General features: G+C 50.1%; 1 long non-coding RNA gene across 1 annotated transcript; it reads left to right on the forward strand.

The window, feature by feature from the left end:
* Positions 1-1076: 1076 nt before the first annotated feature.
* Positions 1077-7282, forward strand: LOC122441486. Its single transcript, XR_006269378.1, has 4 exons — positions 1077-1618; positions 3714-3907; positions 4983-5130; positions 6159-7282. It is a non-coding gene; the product is annotated as an uncharacterized LOC122441486 (long non-coding RNA).
* The last annotated feature ends 4860 nt before the right edge of the window (positions 7283-12142 follow it).

The following is a 12142-nucleotide window of genomic DNA, read 5'->3' on the forward strand; positions in this document are numbered from 1 at the left end:
GGCTTTCTCAGAGGGGAAGGACACTGGTCCCGAAGGCCACCCCAGAGTCCGCACACAATGCATGTACTCCTTGGCCTGCAGTGGGTGGGGGTTCAGATCGAGGGCTAAAGGTCTTGGGGGGTTGAGATGGATGTTTATGCCTCTGTCTGTCCTCGGCGCCTTTGATCTGCTATCCTGAATGCACAGGGCAGCCCGCATTGTTTGTGGGAGGGACAGAGCTGGTGTTTTATCAGATTCCTACACAGAATAGAAGGGTGGAGGGATGACAGGGCGGGTCTGGAATTCGGATGGGCTGGGTTGCTGGCCTTGTGGGAATGTGTCAAGTTAGAGCTTTGCTGGTGGGGGCTGGAAATGGGGTCCAGGAGGCCGGCGGGGGTCTTGTGGACCCTCCTGGGGACCGGAGGCTCAGCTGCGCGATTCAGCTTGCAGGTGGCCTGGGCTCGGCCACGCGGGGCGCCTGGCTGGGCCCTCGGGTCTCTGCTGGGGGCCAGAGGGCCGGAGGAGAGATGAAAACGAGACGAACACGGCCCGCTCCCATCAACAAAGCCCGGGACGCCCTCCGCCCCCCAGCTGCTTCCACAAAGAGCTGGAGGAGCTCGGCGGGCAACTGCTGGTGGATCCCGCCCCGAGCGGCGGCCCTGGCATATGGCATCGCCCCAGCTGGGCGCTGACCCTCCCGCCCCGGCGCCGGCACCCCCAGCGGCCTGTCATGGCGACAGCTGGGGGGCGGGGGCGTGAGGGCCCAGCCCGGCCTGACGGGCGAGATGGATGCTCATGGGCGACGTGCCAGAGGCCCCCTCCCCACTTCTGTCTGGGGTCTGCGGAGGGCCTGGGGTCAAGGCCCGGGGAAAAGCAGGAATTCTCACTGGAGGGGCTGGGAGCCGGTGAACTGGGGTACTGGGGGTGGGGGGGGGCGGCTCAAACTGCGCATGCCCCCAGCGGATGCTCCCCGACCCACCCCACCCCACCCCACCCCCACCGCGGAGCCGGCCAGCCAGAAACTGGCCAGGGGAAAGGGAATTTTGCTGAAAATGTCTTGAGGGGGGACTGATTAAAGTGATCCCTTTGGGCCGCGGAGGAGCCAGGCCCAGGGGCTGGGCGGTGGACTCCTCCCCTGCCTGACCCCTCCTCCCCTGCTGAGAAGGAGGGACACGGACATTGTCAGGTGGCTTGCAGAGTCTGGGAGTGGCCCCCTCCCAGCTGGCAGGCGAGGGGCGTGGACCTTGGTGCCGGGCCCGGGTGGGGGCTGCAGGCGCAGACAGTGCCGGGGAGTCAGTGGGCCCAGCACCAGCCTGGGTTTGCCAAGGGAGAACCTGCCTTCTGCCCTCAGTACTTCTCCAGGCTCATGACTGTCAGAACTCCGTACATTCAGGACCCAGCAGAGAGAAGACTGGACTCCTTTTTTCGGTGGCTTTTCGACTCAGAAATACCAAGAGCCGCTTTTGGTACCTATATCGGAAACTTGAAGGCTGCACTTCTTAATAAGTAGATGGACTATTTCCTGGAGTCGCTCCCAAGTTCACACTCTGGTGAAAACCATGAGCTGACCTGTCCTAAGCCGCAGGACTTGGCTGAGCTGACACTCTTGGAGGCATCAGGCGCTTACTTCCACAGGCAGGTAAACTCACCTTTGCTCAGCTGCAACCCGGGTGTAACGGCTGGGCGCCTTTCCAGACGCTGACCCGTTTTGGATTCTTGTGTTTATACATATGTATTTGAAATCAGGGCCCGCAGGAAAGTAGGTCAGCTTCTGATAAGCTGATCACCTCCAAATTAGAAGCCTCTGAAATTAGGACATCAAAACAGCCCTGCAACTAACGAAGGGGTCCTGTTGGAAAGAAGGTACAGAGAGTCAGCAGGAGGCATGGGACTCTGTCGGATCTCCTGGATGGAGCGCCTTAAATGGAAATTATCAAATGGGTCTTTAAAACATGCACCCTTTGGTTTGATCAGCCTACAGTAGATAACCTTATTAAACCTGATCTGAAATTACAGCCACGGCCAGTGCTTCTTTGATGCTGTGGCTGTTTCATTTCCTGTTTATACTATGATACACGTTGCACTCGGAGATAAAGCACTTCTAAAGGATATTAAGACATAAAAGTCCCTTGGCTATTTGCTGGCACTGTTTTGATGTTTTCTTGCTCCCTGGAAATTAGCATATCCTTTTCAAAGTCTTCCTCTGATGAGAGTAATCCTTTGCCACGATGTATTTGCTGAAAGTCATCAGTGATAGTATATTGTGTAAAGAAATGACACACAAAAGGCATGATGCTAGATTACTGATAACGAGGCAACCTGTGTAACGGTGGCTTGTGGCTTTTCTGAAACATATTCTGACACCCTAAATACACTGGGCTTCTATTAATGAGGATTTGATTCTTCTGAGATTTTCAAGAAACTTGCACAGAACAACTTTTTGAAGAAAACACTAGTAGGGCAAAGTTGAACATTTGTACTCATTGTACCAAGCTAAGTTCTATCAAGACATTTTATGGCCTTGGATGTAAGAAACAATTGTAGACTTTCTGTGTTCCATTTTCAGAGCTGAGAGTTAATGAGTATGGATGGAGCTAATGAGATGGATGGAGACAATGTGGAAAAAGAGGTTTGGCCACATACCTAGAATTTTCTTTTAATTAAACAAGGGAAGACAGAATGAGAGGAAGACAATTAGGAAGAAAGGAAGAGATGTAAGAAAGAAATAGGAAGACAAAGGAAGGTGAGAAGGAAAGATTCTTTCCAAGAGAGGCAGGAAGGAAAGAAACAGAGGGAGAAGGAAAAGAGGAAAGAAGGAACCAAGAAGGAAGGAAGGGTTTTTAAAAGGAAAAACTGTGGGAAAGTAAGAAGCAAAGATCTGGGAAAGAGGAAAGGAAGTGAGTGAAGGGAAGAGAAGAAAGAAAGAAAGACGAACGTGAAATAGAAGGGAGGGAAGGAAACACTAAAGACAAGGAAAGGAAGAAAGAAAAACTAGAAGGTTGGGATAAAGAAGCTGGAAGAGCAGAAAAGGGGCGGGAGGAGGGAGGAAAGGAGAGCTCTGTCATCCAGACACCAGAGAGCCGTTCCGGGAAGGAACCTGGCCAACTTCAGTTCAGAGAATGATTAGGAAAAGCTTTTTAAATTAACCTTATCTGAATCAATCAGCAGGCTTATCCTGCTTATCCCAGAATAACTAATCTAAAGTTAGTTATTCTGGGAGTTTAAACTGAAGGTCACTGAGCTACAGTCTCCGGGGTCATAGCCACTTGTAGGCAGAGCCGAATCCAGACTTTTGCCGACCAGGTCAGTCTTTAATTTTATTCTTTCCATTAGGATTCCAAACCGAGGGACGCTTGTTCTTTCACAAATACTATGTATGGTTTAGTCACTAAGTCGTGCGTGACTCTTGCGACCTCATGGACTGTAGCCTGCCAGGCTGCTCTGTCCATGGGCTTCACCAGGCAAGAATACTGAAACATGTTAAAGAGCAAAGCAGTGTGTCGTCCTCTGGCCGCAGTCATCTTTCTCAGGCGGTTCTTCTCACTCTGAAGTGACTGTCAGTTCATATCCAGCAAATATTGAAGGTCCCCATAGCAGGCATGTTTTCTTAGAAATCTGCATACTTTCAAAGACGAAGTGTTTCAAGAGCTCAGCTTTCTTTGGTCTGCTCCTCCATGCATTTCACATGTGTTGGATTTGCAGTTTAAGGATCAAAAATCTTTTCTTAATTACAGGCATACTGTTCTGAACAGTGGTTTAGAATATTTCTTTCTTGGACGTGCGAGTCCAATGTGGCTGGTAGAAGACCCAGGGACAACAGAGGAGGCCAAGTGAAGGGGTGGAGATCGGCTCTGGGTACTACACTTCCAGATGTGGACAGTTTCTGGACACCCGGTGACTATATGGGCACAAACGCACCTTTACAAATGTAAGCTTAGGAAAAGATCAAAGAAAGAGGGGGGTCAGGAAGGTGGGCGTCTTCTCGTGCCCCCATTTTGCTGCTTCCCAGGAGGCTCTGTAGTAAAGAATTCGCCTGCAAGGCGAGAGATGCGGGTTTGATCCCTGGGTGGGGAAGATCCCCTGGAGGAGGGCATGGCAACCCACTCCAGTATTCTTGCCTGGAGAATCCCATGGACAGAGGAGCCTGTCAGGCTACAGTCCATGGGGTAGCAAAGAGTCAGACACAATTTAGCAACTAAACAACAAGGAAGATGGGAGTCCTCTCGTGCCCACCTCCACCACATCAATGTCGTCACCTCTGATACTTGTTCTAGAGGGAAAAACCTGTTATGGGTGGCCTCAAGTAACTCAATGCAAAAGGTCTGACTCAGCCTACTCTTCGATCAAATACAGAGCCTGAAACGTGTTCTGTAAGGAAGAGTCTTTGTTCTGCTTTGACATTTCCAGAAGTGAGAAGCTGGGAATCTGGGTGCAGCCAAGGAATTAAAGGATTTGTTTACTCATAGGGCTCAGTACGTCCTTGCTTTAGACCAGTGAGTGCTAGTCACTCAGTCGTGTCTGATTCTTGTGACCCCATGGACCATAGCCCTGCAGGCTCCTCTGTCCACGGAATTCTCCAGGCAAGAATACTGGAGTGGGTTGCCATTCCCTTCTCCGGGAGATCTTCCTTACCCAGGGATCGAACCTGGGTGTCTTGCATTGCAGGCAGACTCTTTACCGATTGAGCCACCAGGGTTTAACACAGAGGACGGAGTCTATACACGTTCTAGTTGCTGACCTGACACCTCCAGGGCAAGAGACTCAGATTCCGCTCCTCCCCACCAGCTCCACATCTCCCCATATGCCCACTTTCCAGCTTGGAAAGACTTGTTCACCCCGCAGGGTTTTTAAATTAAGAATTCAAACTTCTCCACTCACATCCGTCCAGCAGCAGCAACCCTCATCTCGAGAGGAGACCAGTGACCAAGTTTGGTCCCGTAACTAACGTAGGCGACTGCGGTGCTCCTCAAACTTTCTGTGACTAGTTTTGTTTTGATTTTCAGGACGTGGTCCTGCTGCACCAGCCTAGCAGACAGCTGTCACCACCATGACTCACTGTGAGAGCTGAGCCGTTCCAGAAACACCTGTACACGGTTTAGCGAGACAGCCCACTGATCTTCTGTTTGGCCGTCTTGGCAACGTTAAATCACGGTAAGGTTTCTCAGCACTCACTCTCAGGTTCTGTACTTTCCTCATCAGGAGAGTTAATAAGTTTGTGAATCGACATCAGATTGGGGACCACACTTTAGGGGCCCTGGTCTAGGGCAGGCATTCCAGACCTTTTAATTATTACTTTATGTGTCACCAATGACTTGGTTACTTATAATAAAATGGATGGCTAATGGGCTTCCCAGGTGGCACAGTGGGTAAAGAACCCGCCTGCCAATGCAGGAGACACAAGAGGGGTGGGTGCAATCCTGGGTCAGGAAGATCCCCTGGAGGAGGAAATGGCAACCCACTCCAGTATTCTTGCCTGGAGAATCCCCAGGACAGAGGAGCCTGGCAGGCTACAGCCCATGGGGTCACACTCGTGTACACACACGCGCGCACACACACACACACACTGTTGTTGATGGTGGAGGCAGCCGTAATGGTAGGGAACACAGTTTCTCATCTTAGGCCTCATCTTATCAATGAGTTTGTATGGATTCCCAGCCAGTCATGAAGTGTTAACACAACCACTGATGCATCATTGAGAGTTGTGGCAATTGTGAGTTATTATAATGCTTGTGGGTTGTGATTTTGATCGGTATAGTTGTTTTTATTTTTTCTTTTGCCTGTGAGTAATATTTTTAATTAGAGGAGAAGGAATGAGGAAAAAAGGTATGTGCAAAAATGATGCTATTTATATTAATGTCACATTGAAAACAAGTAAATTCTATGTGTAATTTTAAGCCAAAATGCTAAGCTTATCTTTGCTCATCCTTCAATAAAAATTCTTGCCGTACTGAAATTATCTGTGGAATAGGGATACAGGGGAGAAAAATCAAAACTCTTTTAAAAAAATATTTTATAGTCTGCAAAATTATGTTAGCCTATTTTGTTCATTTTCCTTTTTAATGTGACCAATTTTGGTGTCTTTAACTTGACGCTTTCTTTATTACAGACGTCTAGGATGTTTTTGTGAATACCATGCCAGGCCCCCTAAAAGCTGCCCTCTTTCTGTTTCTTTCCCCCAGCGTTGCAGCATGACATCGTGTGTGGGGCTGAGGACACGTGAGGATCCCGCAGGGCAGCGTGCTGTAAGCTGTGTCACGTCATGTCTTGGGTCAGGATGCAGCACTGGGCTGTCCTTTTCCCAACCATCTGGGGCCGGCTTCAGAGCTCCTGCTCCTCTTGGGCTGTGTCAGCCTGGCGGAGAGGCTGGGGCCACAGGACGGTCCTCTGCTGTTCAGAAAGGGAGCTTCCACGGGGACGCAGGACAAAGCAGGAAGCTGGCCGGGCCCGGCAGCCACGTTCCGTGGGCCTTTTTGTGAGACACACCCGGGAGGACATAACTGCAGTGACTTCTTCTCTGAATCTCACTGATATCGTGAGAGGCATGAGGGGAAAGCATCCCAGCTGGGCATTCAAATTTGAGGAAGTCAGTCCCTCCTCTACACACCTATTCTGTCTTCCACAGACACAACATCTTCGGGGGATGTTGGAAGAATATTAATGAGATTAGGATCCATAAAGGACTCAGGGATGCTTGGAGGTGTGTATTACAAAGTGCACTTACCGACCTTATAGGCTCATTGAGTGGATGTGCTAATTAATGGACCAGGAGGCTTTGAAAATGGAAAACATGATATTATAATAATTGGCAAGTTCCTTCAGCCTCCTGCTTCAGCTTCCTCGTCTGCAGAGTGGAGATAATAACACTCATCTCACTGGGGTGTCAGGGAGACCCACGTTAATTCTGACCTGCTCTGTGCTTTCATATTCAGGAACGACGTTTACAATGTGGTGCGACTTAAAATCAAGATGAACCTGTGGTCCGGATTCTCATTTATGTTGCCCTTCATTGTGCAGATTAAAGCTGGGATGATCTCTTTGCTTTAACACTGACAGAGGAAAAAGAGGAATGCTTTCCTGAAAACGTTTGAGTTTACACAAATTTACTACAGTTGCCTGAGAATGCAAGTGTTACTTTTAGCCTCTGGGAAGAGGAAAATCAGACGACGAGGCCCAGAGTGAAAGGAGTGAGGAGAGGAGAGAAGCGTGAGGGGACGGAGTGAAAGTGAAAGCGTTAGTCCCTCAGTCGTGTCCAACTCTGGGCGACCCCACGGACGGTAGCCCACCAGTCTCCTCTGACCGTGCGATTCTCCAGGCAAGAATACCAGAGAGGGTAGCCGTTTCCTTCTCCAAGAGATTTTCCTGACCCAGGGATCGAACCCGGGTCTCCCGCATTGCAGGCAGATTATTGTCTGAGCCACCAGGGAAGCCCTGAGTATCTGCCACTAAACCCCTGAGGAGAATGTCCACCCAAGTAGCAGCATCTTCGGTGAGGGAGAAGATGGATTTCATTTTTCTCCGTGAAGAGTTTGAAAGTTGACTATCTACGTCAGATACAGTGGTCACTCACTGCACAAACTCCTCCAAGACCTGGACACTTCTAGTTCACTGCTCTGCCGTCCCCTAGGGAGGACCCTGAGGCCTTTTCAGGAGAAAGATCTCTGAGACAAGAACTGTTTTCATATGATACTGAGATGTTACTCACCTGTCTACTCTCCTTCTCTCAAGGGTGGGGTTTCTGGAGGCCGCATGATATGTGAGGATACTGTTGCTCTGAAGGTTAATGGAATATGTGCTTGTGTACACTTGTGTTTTTATATTTTAATTAAAAATACTGCAAATATCAAGGAGTATAAGTTACATAGGTGAAAGCTTTTTAGAGTGTTTAAGAGTCTAAAAGGGGGTTCTGAGGCCAAAATGTTTAGGACCACTGCCCTATGGTGTGGCCCTTGTCCTCATGGACCAAAAGTGTTGCTATGGTTCTGGCCATCATATCTGCATTCCAGCGAGCAAGAAGGAGAAAAGGGGGGAGGGGGAAGGATAAGAGCATTCTCCCTTCCTTTTAGAATATTCCCAGAATCAGCACAAATCACTCCCTGTAGCTCATCAACTATTCCTTAGCCAACTGCAAGGGAAGATGTAGTCTTTAGGCCACAAGCCCAGTTTAAAAGGTGGGGAGAGGATCTCATGCTTACGGGACTAAAAGGCTATTAGTAGCCTCTGCTACAGGTGAAATGTACAGAAACAAAATTCCTGCTCTTGAGATGTGGACACACTATCTGCAGAACACAGATGGCCCTCCTCCTGCTCCTGACAGATGGTCCTGGAGACGCTCGTGTATCTCAGAGCCCTACCCGCCCCCCCCCCACATCTGGCTGCCCAGGTTCCTATAATTTTCACTGACCCCTAAAACTTGGCTTAACCTGTGAAACACTCTTCAAGTTGAGCTTCAGGGACCTCTGTCACTTAGGACATATCTGAGTCTCTCAAGCTCAGTAAGAACACAAAAGGAACTGTTATTTTCCCAGAGGGGATCACAACGGAGCTTAGGGAGAAAGACCCAGGAGTGAACATCCTTTTGTGTGATCAAGAACCTAGAAGGAAAAAGCAGTGAGTTAAGTAGAGCCTGAACTGGTTAAGTGGGGAGGACAAAGAGGGAGGGGCTGCCTTGGCCCAGAGGGACCGGATTATTTTGCTTAGACTAAGTCTCCCACCTCCATCCATCTCCATCTTGCAAACTGCTGCGGTTTATCACGAGACAGACTGGATGGAGAGGCGTGGGTTGTTCAGGTCAGCCCATTCTCACTTGGGAACCAGCACCGAGTCCGGCTCGGGGGATGGCGGGCCCGCAGCATGATCTTCACCCTGACTGTTCCAGCGAACTGGGGCGTCTATTCCAGAAGTCACACGGGACCACGAGGGTGCCTGATTCAGGTGACACAAAACTTTGAGCATAGAATTCTCTTTCTCCTAATGAATCCCATTCAAAGCCTGTAGCCCTTTGGCCTGGAAAAAGAACCCAGTTTTCCCAATTTTGGTTTTTTGTTTTTTTTTTTGCTTTTGCTAATATTTTTTTTTTAGGTTCTCATGAAAAGTGGCTGAAATGGAAACAGTTCTTCATGTTATTTACTGTACCTGCCAGCACATTAGAGGCACCTAAAAGGCATGCGTGGGTTTGTCTGTTGTTCAGTCGTGTCTGACTCTCTGGAACCCCATGGAGGGCAGCGACCCAGGCTCATCTCTTCTCCACGGTCTCCTGGAGTTTGCTCGAACTCATGTCCATTGAGTCGGCGATGCTATCTAATCATCTCATCCTCCGCAGCCTCCTTGACGAGAACTTCGTATTTTGCAATTCCACCTTTTTCCTCTTCTTTCTTTTTACCAAAAATAAGCCACCTTCTCTGAACCTCTGAGCCCATTTCTACTGAGAGACTGTCTTCCAAGAACGGTCCTTGGGGGTCCCAGAGCAGGTCAGGCTTTGTGGCATGGCCAGGTAATGTGGCTTTCTTTCCATCAACCCATCCCAGCGTTGATGGGTCCTCTGGGGTGATTTTGAACCAGTATGTTCTTGTTGTTGTTTTGTTTTGCAAGACTGAAGCCTTAGCCTCCCTGAAATTTGAGTGTGGGCTGTGTTGGGCTTGACATTCTAGAAGCAAAAGCCTAAATGCTTTTAGAAAAATCCAAGCTCAAAGTCAGACTCACCAAGCAGGGGGTGCAGGCTGCAAGAAGCCAAAAGGAAGACAAAAGCAAGTGGTTTCCTTTTGGCTTTCTGAAGGAATAGCAATTACAGCATGTGTCCCCACCCTGCCCCCACCCCAATCGCATCCGAACAGCTCAGGCATCTTGCTCAGGTAGCAAGATTTCCCACCACTAACCCACCCCCAACTGGAGTCTTCGAACCTCTTTCAGAAGTCTTCTTTCAACCCGGACCATTCAATCCTGCTTTTATTCCCTGGCTTTTATCCGTGTAACCATGGCAGTGCTCTCCGGAGAAGAGAGGAAAATCAATGGCTGACCTGCCTGCGAGCCAGACTCAGTTAACCTGGCTTGAAAGGGAAGAGCCCCCGCACTCAGACCCCCCTCGGCCACTGCTGACACTCAACTTCTCTCTGGAAGGAAAGATGCCAGGACTTTGCAGCACGGAGGGAAAGCCCTGGGACCCGCCGGATCAAAGAGCGTTCCCAAGGGGCTTGGGTACTTCGGGACACATACTCTCAGAGATGACACAGGAGATGAGGTCAGGTTGATTTTTCTGGGTGGCTGCAGCCTTCACAGCCTGAGTGGCCAACGAGCCGCACGGTTACTGGCTGGGCCTGAGTAAGGAATTCAGGGCTGGTGGTCTCTCTAAAGCAAGCGACTCCTCTTAGAAATAGTAGAAGTGGCTGGTGTTAGTCACTCAGTTGTGTCCGACTCTTTGCGACCCCACGGACTGTAGCCCATCAGGCTCCTCTGTCCATGGGATTTTCCCAGGCAAGAATTCTGGAGTGGGTTGCCATTTCCTCCTCCAGGAGATCTTCCCGACCCAGGGATTGAACCTGGATCACCTGTATTGCAGGTGGATTCTTTACTGCCTGAGCCCCCAGGGAAGAGCATGAAGGATCTGTGTGCTGTATTCAGAAGGCCTGGGTTCAGCATCCAGCTCTGGGACTTCGGGCCAGGAATCCAGCTTCCTGAAGACTCGGTCTCCTCATTGGGGAAAGGGGCTAGTAACAATCCTGATGTCACCGGTTTGCCATCTCACCTGAAGGACCCACAAAACCTGGGCTGCTCCATCCACAGGACTGGAGACCGGGATGGGGAAGGTGAGTGAGATGTGGTTTGGGGGTGGGGTGGGGATGCACATAGACTTGGTGACCCCTCCTCTTCCTGATCCCTGCACTGAGATGTCTGATGGAAGGTCACAATTCTTTCCATCCCCTCTTCCTCTTTACACTCAGCACAGGTGCTCTGTGATGGCCTAGAGGATTGGGATGAGGGGTGTGGGTGGGAGGAAGGCTCAAAACAGAAAAGAGATATAGATACACATACACAAATACACATGTGGCTAATTCACATTGCTGTGTGGCAGAAACTATCACAACATGCTCAAGGAATTATACCCCAATTTAAAAAATAAAATAAAAATACCTCTGATGACCAAAAAAAAAAAAAAAAAGCCTGCCAGAGTTTTCTAAGAGAAGTCCTTACAAGCCCTCTTAAAGTGTTCTTGCAAGCTGGTGCAGAGTTCTAAACCCTGCACTGAGCTACAGGGCTGACTGCTCACAGACCATCCTCTGCAATCCCCCTCCCGCCCCCTCCCCTCAGCTGACCCTGCAGCCAAAGCCCTCTCTCCCCACGCTCCACTTCCACGTCCGCAGCCTCCGTGAAGTCACATCATTGTTCTGGGATGACAACACTCCCCTCCATAAGAAACTCCTGAATGCCCCTGCTTCCAGGGAGCCCGCCTGGATTGATTCCTGCTTTTCTTCATCTACAGTTGGAATTCCCTCCGCCATCTGTCTGCTTCACACCAGCCTGGTTCTTTGTTTATGTTTTCCTCCCTAGAGTTGCTGCCTGTGTGTCTCAGATCGTGAACTCCTGGAGGGCAGAGCCTCAGCTCTGTAATTTTCTGGGTACACCTTTGATGGTGGGGATAAGATGCTGTGGCCTCAAGGGGTGCGTGACTTTTGATGAGTGAAAATGAAAAGCAGGGGTTTCCACGCCCATGGTTACTTCCAGTCAGGGGTCTCCTCGCCCACGGTTACTTCCGGTCAGGGGACCCGTCCTGATCCGCCATCGTGGCTGCTGTTTCTCCATCACTGTCTCATTTCTTCCAAATCACGCACCTTGAAGCCCAGCTCCTGGAGCCCACCTGGCCCCTCAGCTCCTGCTGCGCACCCCTTGCCAGAGTCAGCATCTGTCTCAGGTCCATTTTAACCGCCATTCACCCTCAGCTCCACCGGACTGACTGTACACAGGAGCGCTCTCGCCCTGCCTCTCGGACTCCGAAGTTTCTATCCACCCACCTGAGCCAAGAGGTGGACTGTCTGGCTAGGGAAGGTGGGTGTAATGATGCTATCAAAGGGGACCCTGCAGCAGACGGGATTTGACGTGACCCCGCCCCTTCGCCGAGGACGGAGATGACGTGGCGGGGCCAGGGCGTGGTCAGAGCCCTCGCTTTGGTCTT

The sequence above is a fragment of the Cervus canadensis genome, chromosome 1 (genome assembly GCF_019320065.1).
Source record: "Cervus canadensis isolate Bull #8, Minnesota chromosome 1, ASM1932006v1, whole genome shotgun sequence".
In the NCBI taxonomy this organism is placed as follows: Eukaryota; Metazoa; Chordata; class Mammalia; order Artiodactyla; family Cervidae; genus Cervus; species Cervus canadensis.